The following is a 14,675-nucleotide window of genomic DNA, read 5'->3' as shown; positions in this document are numbered from 1 at the left end:
TTGGAAAATATGGATACAATGATCAAATTATTGAAGGTACATCTGGGTATTTCGGCATCAGATGAAAACCTAAAGGAGAGGGGTTTCCAGACGGAAAAATAATGTGATGCATTGAAAAATAATCATCAAAATCTGAATTTAAATGTCCTGAAAGTGGGAATATTGTCCAAAAATGGGGAGAAGTTGATGCATAGAGGTATTTTTATGAAAAGCAAAGCAGCTTGTTTTCGGAATAATGACAAGAAAACTAATACTGTAATCGGTAAAACTTGTGGGTAAATACCTAGGGAAAGGGATTTAACTTCTAGATCACTGACTTGTTGAAATAGCCCGTGTGATATTTCTTACTTGTTCATTATTTAAAATTTAACTATAAACCACAAATACATTGGAGCTAAAATAATCATAAAACCAGCAGGATTGATATCTTCAAATAGTTTGATGGATAATTGTAAAACTTTTTAAATGATCTATTAAAGGATTAAAGGTTTCTGGTTGTAAAGGATTGGATTGAGTACATCAACAGTAGGTGAATAAATCCCTCAAATAATTGGGTAATCTTTTTCCAAAACAGGTGTTTAAACTATAAGAAGAATAGATAAAGAGTTCAAAAACTAGGAGATAAATATTAATATAATAGTATTGTACTTACTGATAGTTTTAAGTCCCTCAAAGATAATTCAAAGTACATTTATTATCAGAGTTTACTTATTGCCCGTTATGTGACTAGTGTTTAGGGCAGCAATGAAGGTCCCCCATCTTTAATGTTGTTCAGGGCTTCCTTCATTCTGTCAGTAGCTTTCTCTCGGTTTTCACTACTGTCAGTCATGCAAGTCCCGGGTGGAGACTCAGGAGTACCATCACACTCAGATGTAAAAAGATTCTTCATTACTGTTTCAGTAACAATTTTGTTTTGCCAGACAGGGTTGTTAGCTCTCAGCTGAACCCGCAGACCTGGAGGACCAGTGGCCCACTCTTAGCCTGACCTCTACCCTTTGACCTGTTTGGCATGGGTGACCCTACCAACAGCCAAAGCATAAAGCCCTGATTGCAGCCAACATAGCTCTCTGGGTCACTGAGGCACACAAACCTCCAAACCACGATGAGGTTGTGGTCCTCTTGGAGGATTATCAAAGTATGTATGCGGTATATAATCCTGACATTCATCTTCCCTATAGACAACCATGAAGTAAACACCATGGAAGCTGTTTAAAGGAAAACATCTAATCTGCTGTCCCATGTACAAAAAAATGATTGAAAAACACAATATAAACCCAAAATCAAGAGTCCTGGCATAGAATAAATACCTTAAAAGTGCTAAATAATCAGGAATAATCTAAATCAAACAGTTGAAAATGATTACATCAACTGGGTTTAAGAGACAAAAAAGGATCAGGTGCTTTAAGAGACATTTAGACAGGCACTGAATAGACAAGGCATTGAAGGATATGGTTAGCAGAAACATAGCTGGGCAGAATAGATGTGCTGGGCTGAGTGGCTTGCTTCTGTGCTGTACAACCCCATGATTATGGCTGGGGTAAATCAAAATCAAGGGTTAAATTCATCATCAATGAGAAGTATCTCAAAAACAAATAGATGCTTAATCATGAAACTTGAGATTCTTCAAATATAGACAGAAGCCCTTTGAAATAGTATGTGTGTGTGTGTGTGAACCCCTATGAATAGCCTGATAACCTAGTTGATATTTCACATATAGAACTTGGGAGCAGAAGTTGTTAAAAGTGCCTGGTGCCCAGAGCAGGTATGGCGATAAAATATCAGAATATGCCACAAAGGGGTGGAAAACCATGCATAAAATGGTTAAAATATTGAAGTATTAGAGGGTTAACGTTGTGAGGCATCCATTGGTCAGGGTCGACCATGGACGATGCATCCTAGCAAGTCAGGACTGTACGGTATGGAGAGCAAGCTGTTGCCTATGTAGCAAGCTCCCCTTCTCCAAGCACCAGATGAATCGAAAGGGACAGCAGAGACCAATACATTTTGGCACCAGGAATTGCCAGTCAGCGTTTAACTCAACATAGGATTACCTATGGACCCTAGCTCCAGATTTTTCCCTCAGGGTTTACTACCGAAGTTTTTTCCATGAGCAGCTGTAGTCACAAGGGAGCGGAGGTTTGAGATTAGAGTTTCCCCTCTAGATAATTAAAGGGGGCTTTTTCTGGTTGGCTGTCAGTGACTAATGGTGTTCCTCAGTGGTCAGTATTGGGACTGCTATATTTTTCATTGTTTGTCAATGATTTAGGTAATAGAAATGATGGCTTTGTGACAAAGTTTATGGATTGATCATGTGGATAGCCAGAGGTTTTTTCCCAGGGTTGAAATGGTTAATACAAGGGGGCATAGTTTTAAGGTGCTTGGAAATAGGTACCAAGGGGATGTCAGGGCTAAGTTTTTCACACGGAAAGTGGTGGGTGTGTGAAATGCACTGCTGGTGGTGGGTTCAATAGGGTCTTTTAAGAACCTCAGATTGGTACATGGAGCTTAGAAAAATAGAGAGCTATGCGCTAGGGAATTTCTAGGCAGTTTCTAGAGCAGGTTACATGTTCGGCACAACATTGTGGGCGGAAGGGCCTGTAATGTGCTGTAGATTTCTATGTTCTAGAGTTGCCAACTGCAGCTGACAGGCCCCATCTGCCTGAAGCAACTGGCTTTAAGGTGCCAGTAACCTTACTTTGCCGCTTCTCTAGTCAGTAGAAATGGTTCTACCAGGCTTAGAGTTAAATTTCAAGTGAAGGTTAGGAGCTGGACTATGTTGCCTGAAGCTATTTGTGACAGGTGCTACTGGGAACAATGAATAGGTAGTAGGAGTTTATCCCTGTTACCACTCATGGCTATAGCAACCTTAAGGAACCAGGGTTAATGTTAAATAGGTGTTCCAGATAAAGATACTATAGTATATTCAGAAACAAGATCTAATTGCACAAAATCTGGATTCTAAAGCTTGGTCAGTAGGATTATCAGTTCAAATGTAGGATTTAAGGCTGAGCAGTGGGAAGAAATTGGGAGAGGTTGATGGATCATTTATTAATGGAAGGAATTGTCTCAAATGTGAAGGAGTATAACTGCAAGAAAAAACAAAAAACAAAGATAAAAGTTGTAGGTGAACTCCTTGGGAATTGGTTTAACATCTAGACCAATAGATTAATTATTTAATATTGTGATAGTATCTATTGTCACATGCCTGGTGACGGGTTAAAGAACCAGCAGAAATGGAAAACACTTTGGGGTCCAGTATTGCTATTAACTAATGGTATTTATTAGTAACTATGCAATACAGTAATATAAATGCAGGTATAACAAACAGGTTAGCAATGATTATATGTAAATAAGTGTGGAAATATATGAAAACTAAGCTTCTTCAAGTCTAGGGGTAAATAGATAGTCTGAGTAAAGTTCAGTTCAGTCTGTGGTACTGAGTTGAGTAGTGATGGAGAGAGAGAGAGGGAGAGATTCGAGTCTTCAGGTAAGCTGACGCCTTCGATCTTCCCGTTGTCCTCTGAAATCCTTTAGAAGTCACCGACTGTGACCACAACAAAGGGGACCGTCCTTCTGTGGTGGAATTATCATTCAGTGTCCAAAACCATGTGTCTCCAGGTCTAACAGCTGACCTATTTATCTCACCGTGCTGAATACTAGCTGTCCATCAAGCAGCTCCTCCCTTTTCTTTCTGTAAGAACTTGGAAGCTGCTAGTGTCCTTGCAAAAGTGTAAACATGCTGCCGAAAAACCATAACACCATCTCAAAGCAGTCTTCGCCTCTCTCTCAAGCAACACACATAAAAGTTGCTGGTGAATGCAGCAGGCCAGGCAGCATCTCTAGGAAGAGGTACAGTCAACGTTTTGGGCCCAGACCCTTTGTCAGGACTAACTGAAAGAAGAACTAGTAAGAGATTTGAAAGTGGGAGGGTGAGGGCGAGATCCGAAATGATAGGAGAAGACAGGAGGGGGGGGGATGGAGCCAAGAGCTGGACAGTTGATTGGCAAAAGAGATATGAGAGGATCATGGGACAGGAGGCATGGGGAGAAAGAAAAGGGGGAGAGGGGAAAAAGCCCAGAGGATGGGCAAGGGGTATAGTCAGAGGGACAGATGGAGAAAAAGGAGAGAGAGAAAACGAATGTGTGTATATAAATAAATAACGGATGGGGTACGAGGAGGAGGTGGGGCATTAGGGGAAGTTTGAGAAGTCAATGTTCATGTCATCACGTTGGAGGCTACCCAGACGGAATGTAAGATGTTCTTCCAACCTGAGTGTGGCTTCATCTTTACAGTAGAGGAGGCCGTGGATAGACATATCAGAATGGGAATGAGACGTGGAATTAAAATGTGTGGCCTACACTCTGTCCGCCAGAGAAAGCAGGATCTCTCAGTGTATTCAAAAATTGGATGTCAGAGGGCACAAAGTTGTTCTGAATCGTCGAATGTGCCTTCAGGCTCCTGTACCTCCTCCCTGATGGTGGCAATGAGGCGAGGGCATAACTTGGGTGATGGGGATCCTTAATGATGAATGCCACTTTTCTGATCTGTAATTCCTTGAAGCAGATCTGTATATATCTGTATATATTTTTACATTCACAAGTACAGGTTCATATTTGAAAAGATTCAAATGAAATCTTGGCTGGAGTTTGCCAGAAGGCATGTGGGAGACTGAGGTCAGCTGGAAGAAGGTTTTATGGTCTGATGAAACCAAAATTGAGTTTTTTTGCCATCAGACTAAATGCTATATTTGGCATAAGCCAAACACCGCCTATCATCAAAAACACACCATGCCTACCGTAAAGCACAGTGGTGGCTGCATCATGCTATGGGGATGCTTCACTGCAGCAGGCCCTGGAAGGCTTGTGAGTGTAGAGGGTAAAATGAATGCAGCAAAATATAAGGAGATCTTGGAGGAAAAACCTGATGCAGTCTGCAAGAGAACTGTGACTTGGGAGGAGATTTGTTTTCCAGCAAGACAAGGATTCCAAGCTTAAAGCCAAAGCTACACAGGAATGGCTTAAAAACAACAAAGATAATGTCCTGGAGTGGGCAAGTCAGAGTCCAGACCTCAATTCAATTGACAATTTGTAGCTGGACTTGAAAAGGGCTGTTCAGTCACAATCCCCATGCAATCTGACAGAGCTTGAGCAGTTTTATAAAGAAGAATGGTGAAAAATTGCAGTGTCCAGATGTGCAAAGCTGATAGAGACCTATCCACACAGACTCAAGGCTGTAATTGCTGCCAAAGGTGCATCTACTAAATACTGACTTGAAGGGGGTGAATACTCATACAATCAAGTATTTTGTGTTTTATATTTGTAATTAATTTATATCACTTTGTAGAGACCTGTTTTCACTTTGATACTAAAGAGTCTTTTTCTGTTGATCAGTGTCAAAAAAGCCAAATTAAGTCCACTGTGATTCAATGTTGTAAAACAATAAAACATGAAAACTTCTGGGGGGGTGGGGGTGGGGATCGGGGTGAATACTTTTTATAGGCACTGTATCTTCAAAACATATGGATGCTTAATTTAAAAACTGATATATTTTAAATATAGACAATTCCCTTCGAAACCACGTGTGCCTCAAACCCTCAACAAACAGCCTGGTAACCCACTCCATATTTTGTATATCAGATAAAAACATGGGAAAGAAAAGGTGTTAAAAGTGGTTAATGCTCCCAGAACAGCTCTGGGTAAAAGCCTGGGGATAAAGTGTCACAAAATGTGGGAAAACCATGAATAAAATAGTCATTAGGGTAAATTAAGTACATTATTATCTGCTGAAAACCAAATAAATGTTTTTTTCCAGATTCTAAAAAGATGGTCCATTCAAATACAAGGTATAATTGTGTAAAAACTGGAGTCGTATGCCTGGACACTAGGAATGTCAGCCAAAATGTGAGATAGAAGGCTTAGTAATGGTGAGAAAATGGGAGCAGTTGATAGATTGCTTGTTACCAGATATTGTCACCATCATTATGTGCGGTGTCATGTGACATAGGCTATCATGATCTCTGACCTTGATAGTTCTTGGCAAATTTTTCTACAGAAATGGTTTGCCATTTCCTTCTTCTGGGCAGTGTCTTTACAGGACGGTGACCCAAGCCACTATCAATATTCAAAGATTCAAAGGTCAAATTTAATGTCAGAATATACAATATATGTCCTGAAGTGCTTTTTCTTCGCAAGCATCCATGAAAATAGAGAAGTGTCCCAAAGAATGAATGACAATTAAATGTGAGAACCCCAAAGTTAACACCCCCCCAGCTCCCCCTTCCTGCACGTAAGTGGCAGCAAGCAATAATCCCCCCTCCCCCCACTGGCAAAACAAAAAGTGCACTGGCTACTGAACACAAGTGTGAGCTAAGCAATAGCAAAGACACAGACTAAAGTTACTCCAAAGGCTTTGCATTTCATCCAACATTTGACAAACCACAGGTTCTTCTCTCCCTGGCAAGGGAGAGGGAGGTGTCCTCCATTTTCACAGCAAGCGGGAGACATAACAACCTGCTGGTTTATGATATTAAAAGTCCGTTTCGTCACTTTTTTCAAGCTCTGTGTCCGAAGATCGCAAAGACCTCGGGTCTTCAGACCCACAGCAAAGGATTTTCCAGCCTCCCCAACGACACATGAGTATCCTGCTGTGACACCGACCCTCGATCCGCCTGTCTCTGGAGCCCCGAGATCTTAGGCTTCCGAACACGATCGAGACTCAGGCCAAGCCCTTGGCATGTTGAATAATGGCCAGTCATGGAACCCTGAGAACAGGCCCCGTTCCCGCAAAGAACTGAAGCCTGTGTGTAACTCCAGGTCAGGGTCTTCAAAAGAACCCTGAAAGGAAAAAGTAAAGTAAAGATACTAAAGGTGGAAATAGAGCTGTTTCCGAAGATGCAAGCAAATGAGTCACCGTTTTGTGCCATTATCCCTCCTAAGCTCCACTTTCTTCAGGAGTTGTCTGCCTGGCCTCAGTAGTTGCATAATAAGGACTTGTGGTATGCGCCAGCTTCTGAAAACCATCCACCACTTGCTCCCGTGACTTTACATGACCCTGATCGGGGTGGGGGGAGGTGCTAAGCAGGTGCCACCCCTTGCCCAATAGTGGCCTTCAGGCTAGTGGAGGGAAGGAGTGCCTTACTTCTCCTTGGTAGGGGTGTATCTCCTCCCCTCCACCCTGATAATAGGATAAATAGCTCAAGGAATAATATAAATAGGAATAACCCACTAAATGAAAAAGTTGGAAATTACTTAAAGAACTTGGTTTAAGAGATGCAGTGTTTAGACAGTAAATAGAAGGATGTGGACATAGTGTGAGAAGATGGGATTAGTGTAGATTGCCAGTAAGGTTAGCACAGATGTTGTGGGCTGATAAGCCTGTTTCTGTGAAACAGACACAAAATGATGGAGAAAATCAGCAGGCCAGACAGCATCTAGGAAAAGAGTACCCTTCGGCCCAAAACGTCAATTTTTTTCTAGATGCTGCCTGGCCTGCTGATTTCCTCCAGCATTTTGTGTGTGTTGCTCAGATTTCCAGTATCTGCAGATTTTCTCTTTGTTTTGGCCTGTTTTTATGTTGTAGAACTGCATAACTATAACTGGGTAAATCAAAATCTGAAAATAGCTGAACATTGGACAAATGGAAAATAACTGAAAATTGGTTGAATGCTTCAAGGCTTAAAAATACCATGATCAGCAAGACATATCTCCAAGTAAGATGGATACTGAGATTTTAAAATATAGTGCTTTATGTAATCAAAGTAGAAATATATATCAATAAGATAAGAATACTCCAGAAACTATTTAAAAGGGTAAATATTTAAATTGTTGGGAAAACAGTTCTTAAAAAACGCTCCCAACACAATGGGGTAATTACATCAATGTGGCAAGTACTTCAAAATACCTTAAAGAAGTGATTAGTTCTGAAGATTGAGGCAGAAGTACTTAAATAGTGCCATAAATATCTCCAGTATTTCAATATACCTTGATACTCTTGTGATGAAAGGCTGAGAAACAGAATAGTGCTCTAGAAATCCAGTAACATCCATTGTTCTGCAATGGCTGTCTTGGCCATGAACTTGCCATGTGAAAATTCAGAAACCCAGAGAACACACACAAAATGCTGTTGAGCGCAGCAGGCCAGGCAGCATCTATAAGAAGTACAGTTGACGTTTTGAGCCAAAACCCTTCGTCAGGACTAACTGAATGAAGAGATAGTAATAGATTTGAAAGTGAGAGGGGGAGGGGGAGATCTGAAATGATAGGAGAAGACTGGAGGGGGAGGGAAGAAGCTAAGAGCTGGAAAGTTGATTGGCAAAAGGGATACAGAGTTGGAGAAGGGGGACGATCATGGGACAGGAGGCCTAGGGAGAAAGAAAGGGGGAGGGGAGCCCAGAGGAAGATGGAGAGCAGACAAGGAGTGATTGTGAGAGGGACAGAGAGAGAAGAAAAAAAGGGAGGGAATAAAAATAAATAAGGGATGGGGTAAGAAGGGGAGGAGGGGCATTAAGGGAAGTTAGAGAAATCAATGTTCATGCCATCAAGTTGGAGGCTACCCAGACGAAATATAAGGTGTTGTTCCTCCAACCTGAGTGTGGCTTCATCTTGACAGTAGAGGAGGCCATGGATTGACATATCAGAATGGGAATGGAACGTGGAATTAAAATGGATGGCCACTGGGAGATCCTGCTTTCTCTGGCGGACAGAGCATAGGTGTTCAGTGAAACGGTCTCCCAGACTGCGTCGGGTTCAATGAAAGGTTTACACATTTTTTGGTATTGCAAACTTAGCATACTGCAGGCAGAAAGGAAAAGAACAGAGAAGTCCACAAGTGGGTCAAAGTCTGTGGCTTATTAAGAAAAAGAAGGCCAGTAATAGGGGAGGAGGTGATTGCGATAGGAAGTGATTGTGTGAAGCAGTTAATTTGAAAGGTACCTCCTGAGTTAGCTACTGCAGAGAAAACTGCACAGTTTAAACTTGGCCTTTTTGAGAATTACCATTCACAGGTGTGCCTGAGAAACACAAAAGCATAGAGAAATGTGATCATTAAATGTTCATCTGATCATAAATTGTACCAATCTCGGCAAATATGAATTGCAACCTGAAGAGTCATTTTATATTTCCAGAATATAAGCCAGTTTGACCTAGAAATTATTCTAATAACATTCCACTCTTGAAAGAAATCTATTTTTATGTGTAGTGATGAAGAAAATGCTATGAATTTGATATTTGTGGACAGAATACCTCAAAAATTGTGGGTTTATCTATTTTAGGCAGAATATTACTTGATAGTTACTTCATTTGGCTGCAGTTGAATTAAAACCGGGCACTGTATGTAACCAGCATCCTATCCAATACTGTTCATTTTGTACCACTGCCGGAGCTAGATTTCTACCATTGATTATATGATGATAAATATCTTTAGTACAATTTTTTTTCTGTGCCATACTCTGCCAGAGCCTCGGCGACCACTTTTTCAAGTGGTTATCTTGGAGGAAAGATTCTGTGAGTGGTCCCCTACGTCCTTACAGCGCAGCTTTTTTTTAACGAGGCTGAGTTGCGAGCTCGACACTCAACCTGACACGGATAATAAGCATACCCGGGACTGGATTCGAATTCAGGAACCTTCGCGCCAGAGTCTGGTGCTGATGTCACTGTGCCACCAGCCAGCCTCTTTAGTACAATAGCAGGTGAAATAAATATCTACAGAACCACACACAGTGTAGATAATGACTAGTAGTGTTCATGAAGAAAGAACCGTGGCTCTAGCAATATTGCAGTTCATGTAATAAAATCTTGGAATAATCATTTTTGTTTTATAACAAGTTTAGAACATATTCCGTGAAGTGTCAAAGGCAAAGATGACAACGGTTATGAAGGTTTGAACAAGATTTAAAAAAAAGGAAACATATGTCAGGTATAGGAAACTACAATCAATTGAATCCTTTGAGGCAGATAGAGGTTAATAAAGAAATTAGAAGGACAAAAAATAAGGTGAATTTTTTTATTATTTATTGAGATACAGCACAGAATAGGCTCTCCTGGCTCTTTGAGCCATGCTGCCCAGCAACCCCCAATTTAACCCTAGCCTAATCCTGGGTCAATTTTCAATGACCAGTATTAACTGGTGCATATTTGGAATGTGGGAGGAAACTGGAGCACCTGGAGAAAACCCACACGGATGTGGGGAGAATGTACAAAGTCCTTTCAAGCAGTGGCGGGAAATGAAGTTGGGTCATTGGTCCAGTACTGTAAAGCGATGTGCTAACCACTAAGCTGCCGTGCCACCTTAAATTGAGAATCCAAATCACTCTATAAGTACTAGGAGCAAAAGAGGAACCATGGGATGAGCATAAATTCCTATATAAATAATTTTCATCTTTATTCTTCAAGGAGAAGGAAGTGGAGCATATTGAGTTCAAGGAGGAAAATATTAATAGTCTGGAGCATGTCAATTATGGTGTTAAAAGTATTGGGATACAAGAAGGATGGGTGAACCCCCAGGGCTGGATGATCTCAGCCTTCTTTGGGAAATGAGATTAGACTAGAGCCCTCTGGGGATTTTTGTATTTTTGTTAGCCTAAGGTTGTTCGCTTATTTAAGAAGGGCAGCTGGGATAGTCCAGGGTAACTATAGGTTGTTGAGCCAATTTCAAGAGAATGTTCCCTTGGAAGAAATTCCAAGGGACAGGACTTATATACAATAGGAAATGAGGGAGCGAAATTAGAGATTGTCAGCATTACTTTTGTGCATGGAAAATTCTGTTTCACCAATTTGATTGATTTTTTTTGTGGCCATTTCAGAGGAAACTGATGAAGTTAGAGTAATAGAGGTCTGTGTGGACTTTAGTAAGACATTTGACAAACTGCTGCATGGTGTCCTGGTTGAGAAAGTTAAGGTACTTGAGATCCAAGATGAACTGATTGGATTCAAAAATAGTTTGGTGATAGAGGCAGATTGGAAGTCTGTAACTTGAGGTTTATTGCAGGAATTGGTGTTGGGACCTTTACTGTTTGTGATATTGTATATTAATGACATATGTGAATGTTGGACCTCTAATTAGTAAATATGTGGATAACACAAAATTGGTGGTACTTTGGTTAGTGATGAACAGGCTACAGCAGGGTATAGATCAAATGGAAAGTTGAGTGGAGCACTGGTAAATGGAATTTAATCCTAACAGATGTGAGCTGATACATTTAGGGAAGGCAAATAGGGGTTGATGTATACAGTAAATAGTAGGGCACTGAGGAATGTTGATGAACAGAAAGATGTAGGGGGTCCAAGTTTATCATTTCATGTGGCAACACAGGTCAATAGAGTGGTGAAGGAGGCATTTGAAAATACAGGGTAGGTTGGCACATGGAATATGAATTAGGATAATATGTTGAAAGTTTACAGAACACTGGTTAGGCCTCACTCGGTTTGATTGCCACAGTATAGGAAGGATGTGATCCACTGGTGAAGGTGCATTCCAGGTTCTTGTCTGGATTGAAGGACTTCACTTATTAGATAGGCTAGGCTTGTTTTTCCCAGAGCTATGGAGGCAGAGGGGGTAACTTGATAGAAGTATATAAGATATTGAAAGGGATAGATAGGGGAGAGAGATCTAGGGCCTAGGATCAAATTAAGAGGATGGAGTTTAAAGGGGATGTGAGGGATGTTTTTTTTCCACAAAAAGTTATTGATATCTTGAACATGCTGCCAGCAGAGGTGATGGAATCAGATACAGTTACTACATATAACAGGCATTTAGACAGTCATTTAAATTGGCAAAAGGCATACAAGGATATGGTTCTAATGCAGGCAAATAGGGTTAATGTAGTTGGCAAAAAGCTTGGCATAAATATGTGTTGAAAACCCTGTTTCTGTATATGACTGTGGCTCTGTGAAGCACCTTTAGTTCCATAAAATTTATACCTTATGAAAAATATCACATTTTCAGCATATTAGCAGATGTAGTGAAACATAACTGTATCATGATGCTTGGCTGAAAAATACAGTGGATTCCGATTAATTAGGACACATTGGAACAGTACATTTTGGCCCAATTAAGCAGCTGCCCCAATTAGTGGAAAGATTTCATGGAAGTAATTAAAGAATGTATAAAAAAGACAAAGTACTGTTTAACTGAGTAACAAATTAGGTATTTAAATTAAATGCAGAACAAATTAGAACATTATTAATGCGACTGCAGTACTATAAAACTGTATAGTAGTTCCTAATAGTTTATGATGGAAGAATTAATCAAGTGCACGCTGTTTTGATTGGCTGTAAGTGAACAAAATCAGCACAGACACCTAATGCAGATAATGAACTACCTTCATGCAATGCTATTGCCAATTGCATTCTCAAAATCTTCATTTCATTGTAAAATTCAGAATGATTGTCGATACTTTCAAATTCTTCGTAGTACCTAACTTGTTGAAGTAATGAAATCGTTTCATTTTTGTCCCAGCCATTTCTGGCATCTCCAAGCCTAAATGCTTGAAACCACAGTGAGCAAAACACTGAGTTGTCTTACTCCTTATTTCTGATTACCAGTCTCAAAAATCACTTTTTTTTGAACACAAGTACAAGCAACTAATGTTATTTAAAAACTGTTTGACATCAGTCTCCTGCCCCAATTGAGCGGCAGAGTGTCCCAAATAAATGAAGGGGAGATCTGGCTATTTTTTTGATTAGCTTTTGATTAGGCAACACTTGATTAAGAGTTGTCCCAAATATGCGGCTGTCCCAATTAACCGATGGCCCAACTAACCAGAATCCACTGTAGTTCAGATGTGCATCATTATACACCTGTGTAGATTTGGCTGGTAATATTGAGTATCCATAGGGCAGTTGTTGTGATGAATAAACCATTAGGTTGTCATGCATTGTGTGATAATGCTCAATTATGGCATCATTAAGAATAGTAGAATAAATCGCTCGGATAGTATAATTATTAATATCCATAAGAACCAAAGGCATAGGAGCAGAATTAGGCCATTCACCTATCTCCCCATAACCTTTGATGTCCTGACTAATCAGGAACCCATCAACCTCCGCTTTAAATATATCCAGTCACTTGGCTTTCACAGCCATCTATGGCAATGAAGTCCACAAATTCACCACCCTCTGGCTCAGGAAATTCCTCCTCCTTTGATTTAAAGGGTTGTCCTTCTCTTCTGAGGCTGTGCCCTCTGGTCTTAGACTCTCCTACTATTGGAAACATCCACTCTATCTCAGTATTTCAATGCTCTGTAGATTTCATGAGTAGCTATATGAAGTACAGAACAAGAAAAATTTTCTGCTGTCTATGCAACTGATCCCAGAAATCGGCACCAATTTTTATAGATTGCCATTCATTTTTTTTGTCTTTCTTTGTTATCTCTCTTTGATTATGGCACTATTATTAACAAGTAACAAATAGTATTTCAAGTAAGTATAGACAATTCAAATAATTTTAAACATTAGGGCAATTAAAGAAGGAAACTTAGTGTAATAAGTGTCTCAATGAATTATTTAGTCTATAAATATTACAATTGTAATATATGCAGTAAAACTGATAATCGAGCACCCTTGAGACCCTCTGGTGGTACTGGAATAGTCATTATATGAATCATTGAATGTTACTCCTTTTAATTACTCAACATTTTTAATTAAACATATTTAATGAACCCAACCAGTTCTCCTCCACCACCACCCTCTTCTGTCTGGCGAAACTGGTCCTCACCCTCAACCATTTCTCCTTCAGCTCCTCCCACTTCCTCCAAACTCAAAAAGTAACCATGGGCACCAGCAACCACGTCAGCTACACCTGCCTTTTTGTTGGCCATGTGGAACCGTCCCATTACTAAGCCTTTTCCTGGTAAAACTCCCCAACTCTTTCTCCGCTACATTGATGACTGCATTGGTGCTGCTTTTTGCATCTATGCTGAGATCTTCTATTTCACCAACTTTGCCTCCAACCTCCACCCTGCCCTTGGTCTGTGTCTGACAGCTCTCTCTCCTTTCTTGATCTCTGTCCCCAACTCTGGAGACAAATTGTGGACCCACATCTTTTATAAACCTACCAATTCTCATAGCTAACTTGCCTCCTGTAAAGGTATCATACCCTTTTCTCAGTTCCTGCTGCACGATCCTTTTATTCTCTGCTGCATTTGTTCCTAGGATGAGGATTACCGTTCCAGGACATTAGAGAAGTCCCTCTTCTTTAAAGAATGGGGTTTTCTCTTCCTTCACCATTAATACTACTTTCACTTGCATCTCCTCAGCTACCACCCCATGAGCTTTCACATCCAAAATATAATTCTCTGCAACTTCTGCTATCTTCAATGGGACCCTACCATCAAACACATCTTTACCTGCCCCCACAATATCCACTTTCCGAAGGGTTTGCTCCCTCTGTGATTCTCTTGTCCTTTTGTTTTTTCCCACTAATCTCCCTCCTGCCAATATCTCTGTAAGTGGCAGAAGTGCTACACTTGCCCATTCACCTCCTCCCTCACTTCCATTCAGGGTTCCAACCTGTTCTTCCAGGTGAAGTAACATTTTCCTGTGAATTTGTTGGGGTCATCTACTATATTTGGCACTCCTGATGCAGCCTCCTCTATGTTAGTGTAGATGTAGATTGGGAGACTGCTTTATTGAGCACCTCAGTTCCATCTGCTAAAAGTGAAATTTCCCAGCGGTCAAACA

At 40.5% G+C, this 14,675-nt stretch overlaps 1 protein-coding gene across 1 annotated transcript in view; it reads left to right on the top strand.

Moving 5' to 3' along the window:
• Positions 1 to 14,675, top strand: part of LOC140198367 (zinc finger CW-type PWWP domain protein 1-like) — a 142,146-nt gene that overhangs the window by 401 nt on the left and 127,070 nt on the right. The window lies entirely within an intron of this gene.

Source organism: Mobula birostris, chromosome 5 (genome assembly GCF_030028105.1).
Source record: "Mobula birostris isolate sMobBir1 chromosome 5, sMobBir1.hap1, whole genome shotgun sequence".
Taxonomy (NCBI): Eukaryota; Metazoa; Chordata; class Chondrichthyes; order Myliobatiformes; family Myliobatidae; genus Mobula; species Mobula birostris.
Note: the sequence above shows the minus strand (reverse complement) of the source record. Positions and strands in the feature narration are given on the sequence as shown.